We start from the raw sequence: 5,058 nt of genomic DNA, 5'->3' as shown, positions 1-5,058 counted from the left end.
ACGCCTGTTGCTGTATCTAGTTGGTTCAGTATGATCAGTTTTGTGTACCTGGAGCTGTGTAAATCATTAGGGGCATGGTGGTATCTCAGTCTGGCTATAGAGTAGTATGTCCCCCCCCCTTTTTTTTTTTGGTCTTCTTGACCTTCACCTTGGGAAAACTGCTTTTTTTCTGTTTTTGGAATTATATGCCAATAACTGACCCTGTTTTATCCAGCAGATGGGGAAGTATTTTTTGATGTGGACACAATGGACTGAATACTAGGAGTCGGGAGACTTGGACTCAATTCACTGTTATGTCCGTGTCCTTGAGTAGGTCATTCACCCTCTCTGAACCTCAGTATCCCTACCTGCGAAGCACAAGAATTGGGACCAGTCAGCAGATGAGTAGTGTTCAAACTGTGCTTCATAGCAGTGCCTTAGGGCAGAGCCTCCCTGTGTGTCAGGGCATGTGGATCTCATGGCCACTTGTACTTCCTCTCTACTTGTGCTTGACAACTGGCAGTTTTCTGTGCATAATGACAGAACAACTTAGGAGCCACTGACAGGGAATAGGACTGAGCATATGAAGGCTTTGTGCAAATTTTTAAGACTTTCCTTCAAGATTCTACTGCCATCTGCTGGAAAACTGTCCTATTAACAATGAAAATCAATACCAGGAGGTAAGCAGTGCCTCTTAATGGAGTTAAGCAACTCACATTTGCAGTCTTTAGTGGAACTAATGGGCCCACATGGAACTCTGGGGTTCTCTCCACCACAGCATTTTTGCTTTATGTGCTATATATATTGGAGTTCTTTGGAAGATTATACACAGCAAAGTTTTGCTCTGCCAAAAATGAAATTATGAAAGGTCACTGGACAAAATGATTTCTTAAGTTCTTTTCCACTTTAAATTTGTACCACTCTGTAGAAAACACCTCTTACAGTATTAGAATCTTCTTTCTGTAGACATGTTTAACAGCCTTGCAAGTGTCATTTGATGCTTGGTATTCCTGTTGGGTTCTTGATGGTAAACCAAGAAAGGAGAGCATCAGGGCAGCCAGGTTTTTGATGCTCGCTGATAGTGTTGTCTCCAGAGGTAAAGATTGCTGGCTGATAGCAGCAACTTCTGGTGGGTAGTTGCATCAGATTCCTCCGAGTTAGAACACCCAGGACTGCATTCTGTTTTTAAATTCAAGTACTCACCTGCCTGCTTGCTTCCTTTCAAGTTTGACCTCATTTCTTAGGCTGAGTGCCCGTATTTTTGTCTTATCATTGTCCTACATCATTTTAAAGTGAATTTGATGGTAAACTGAAAATTCCAAAGGCAGAGAAATCCAGAACATGCCTTGGTTAGAAGAACGGAGCTGTTCTGGAGACTGCCCACCCGGCACTGCGGGTTTCTCCCACTTGTCCAGCTTACTATGCTGAAGGCAGTGACATGATTAGATGTGGATCTCTTCTACCTCTGCCAGGAAAAGCAAAAGAGCCACAGAGCTTCACACAGGGGCCTTATCAGGCCTGGCCATTCACTTCCCTTTTCTCTGTGCCACCAAATGAATCCCTGTGCATTCATTCAGTTTCCTGCGGATCTGCGGAAAGCAGATGAGAGCCACCGTCTCCCAGAAGCACCCATTATAGAAGAATTCCTCATCTAGTTTACAACCAGGCTCCATTTTTTTAAAAAAACATCAGGCTCTAGAGATGATATATTCAAGAAATGTTTTCCTTTTATCTTCTTCAGGATGTTTACACTAAGTAGAGTACATGATCCTGGATTGGAACCTGGTTCAGAAAAAGCTCTGTGTGTTTGTCTTGTACAGGACATGGGGACAATTGGCAAAGCTTGAATAGAGTCTATATGTTAGATAACAGTATTATGCTGAGACCTAGCTGGCAGTTCAGTGGTTCAGACTATGCTTCCCCTGCAGTGGTTCAATGCAAGTTCAATCCCTGGTCAGGGAACTAAGATCCTGCATGCCTCATAGTGCAGGAAAAAAAAAAAAAGATAATAGTATTATGTCAATGTTAATTTCCAGACTTTGTTCATTGTATTGTGGTTATAATAATGAAAGTACTTGTTCTTAATGTACTTGTAGCTAAGTAGACATGATGTCCTCAATTTATTCTCAAGTAAATTCAGGTGGAAAATATTTATCTACAAATATGTGTAAGAATAATAGAGCAAGTGTGATCGAATGATAACACATTGATAAATCTGGGTGAAAAGTGTATGGGATTTCTATTATTGTAACTTTTCTACAAAGTTGAAATTATTTCAAAATTAAAAGATAATCCTCAGGGTTCCCCTGGTGGTAAAGAATCTGCCTGCCAATGCAGGAAGTGCAAGAGACATGGGTTTGATCCCTGGATAGGGAAGATCCCCTGGAGTAGGAAATGGCAACCTGCTCCAGTATTCTTGCCTGGAAGATTCCACAGACAGAGGAACCTGGCGGGCTACAGTCTATGGGGTTGTAAAGAGTCAGAGATGAGTGAGCAACCGAGCACATTAAAGTCCAACAGCCACAACTGCTGAGACCACCTGCCACAAGTACTGAAGCCTGTGGGTCCTAGAGCCTTGCTCTACAACAAAAGAAGCCACCACAATGAGAAACCCGTGTACCTCACTCCCCACAACCAGAGAAAGCCCATGCACAGCAGCGAAAACCCAGCACAGCCAAAAATACATTTTAAAAAAATGTTAAAGATAATCCTCTCCCCCCCCCTTAAAAACAACACCAACACCAACACCAAATCAGGCCTACAATTCTGATGAGGTGACAGATTCAACCCTGAAAACAGGATGGTGATACCAAAGGTGAGGGTGAAGGCATCAACCTATACCACCCATGGGAAGTTGGGTCTAAACCAGATTTTGCAAATGCTTCCTTCTTAAACTGAAATAGGTGACGTGGTGGGTAGAGTTTTAATTCAATGGAGAATGGTTTATGTCCTTGCAGTGCTTGACGGTTTGAGCTAAAAGTGACAATGGCATTGAAGATAGCTCCATTTCATTCAGGGCAGCTTTCTCCAGGCAGTTTTTCTGGAGGATCCTCAAAAAGAGCAGAAGTCAACAAAGTTGGGCAGCTAGCTGTGCTGAAGGTAAGCTAGCTGAAGTGCTAGATGAAATAAGAATGGTAGGGTGTTGGTGTTGGCTGAAGCTGGGTGAGAGGCAGATGGAAGTGCATTGTACTATTACAAGTCCTAGGTTTATCTTTGAAATCTGGGTGTCAGAAAAGAAGGACATGCTAATTTAAAGGGGAAATTATGAGCAAAAGTGTGACATTGGAAGAATAAATAACTTGTTTCAGAAGTGGCTAACCTCAGGTCTGGAGAAGAACATTAGGAAATTATGCTGTGGAAAGGTACATTGGCACATGTCTGTGGAGGCTCCAGAATATTAAAATAGTCTGGGTGATTCTATAGGCAGTGGGGAGCTACTAGAATTTTTGAGAAGGTTTCATATAGTTTATGAAATGAATTCTGTGTGTTTAGGATGAAAAGGAAGGAGAGAGACACTCATGGGACTTAAAAGGTCCCATGAGGGACTTCCCTTGGTGGCCTAGTGGTTAAGGCTGCATTTCTAATGCAGAGGGCACAGGTTCGATCCCTGGTGAGGGAACTAGATCCCACATGACTTGCAGTATGGCCAAAAAGTAAAAAAAAAAAAAAAATCCCATTAGAGTACATATGAGAAATAAGCAAACTGGATCAGCAATATGTGCCAGAGAGGGAGGGGCTCACCTCCCTGCCGCCTCCTACCATCCTGTTAAGCAAACCAACCTATCAAGTCCATGCTCCCAGCAGCTGTCAGTCCTGTTCTCTAATCTGGCCCCTAATTAAAGAGGAAGTCATCATAGAATAACGTAACATTAACAGTTCAAAATTTAACATGAAATTTACAGTGTAAACCTTTTTTTTTTTTTTTTTGGTGTAATCCATTTTCAAGTGTACAATTCTGTGGTATCAGGCACACTCAGACTGTTGTGTTAACCATCAACACCATCCATCTCCAGAACTTTCTCATCGTGCAAAAGCCACTCTGCCCCTTGCTCCCCATTCTCCCCTGCCCGCAGCTCTGGCGACCCCTGCTCTGTCTCTGTGAATTCGACTGTTCCAGAGTTCTGTAAGTGGGATCATACAGTATTTGTCCTTTTGTGTCTGGTTTCTTCCACTTAGCAGAACGTCTTCAAGGTTCTTCCTTCCAGTCACTGTTTTGAAGAGTTGTGCTATTCCTTGCCAGCTCTGACTCTGCAGAATCTCATCTGGGAAGAATACAGTCCACTTGCCAGTGTGACTTTCCACTCAGTTCCCTCTTGGGGGGAAAAAGAGTAGTGCTTGCCTGTTAACTTTCCCGTGTGTGTGTGTGTGTGTGTGTGTGTGTTAGAGAGAGAGAGAGAGAGAGATTTCCCAGGGAACATGGGCAGGTAACTTGCATGGCCAAAGCAAGTGAAAATGTCTGTCATTACAGGCTTCCCTGGTGGCTCAGTGGTACAGAATCCACCTGCCAATGCAGGAGACAAGGGCTCTATCCCTGATCCAGGAAGATCCCACATGCTGCGGAGCAACCAAGTGCACCCCACTGTGCACCCCAGCTATTGGGTCTGTGCTCTAGAGCCTGGGTCAAAGTGAAAGTGAAAGTCACTCAGTTGTGTCCGACTCTTTGCGACCCCATTGACTATACAGTCCATGGAATTCTCCAGGCCAAAATATTCGAGTGGGTAGTCGTTCCCTTCTCCAGGGGATTGTCCCAACCCAGGGACTGAACCCAGAACCCGCAGATTCTTTACCAACTGAGCCACCAGGGAACCCAAAGAATACTGGAGTAGGTAGCCTATCCCTTCTCCAAAGGATCTTCCTGACCCAGGAATTGAACCGAGGTCTCCTTGGATTGCGGTCTCGGTTCATTGCATTGCGTATGACCTCAGGTATGCAGATGATACCACCTTTATGGCAGAAAGCAAAGAACTAAAGAGTCTCTTGATGAAAGTGAAAGAGGAGAGTGAAAAAGTTGGCTTACAGCTCAACATTCAGAAAACTAAGATCATGGCATCCAGTCCCATCACTTCATGGCAAATAGAT

The sequence above is a fragment of the Bison bison genome, unplaced genomic scaffold (genome assembly GCF_000754665.1).
Source record: "Bison bison bison isolate TAMUID 2011002044 unplaced genomic scaffold, Bison_UMD1.0 scf7180017864375, whole genome shotgun sequence".
Taxonomy (NCBI): Eukaryota; Metazoa; Chordata; class Mammalia; order Artiodactyla; family Bovidae; genus Bison; species Bison bison.
This window is presented reverse-complemented; position numbering follows the sequence as displayed.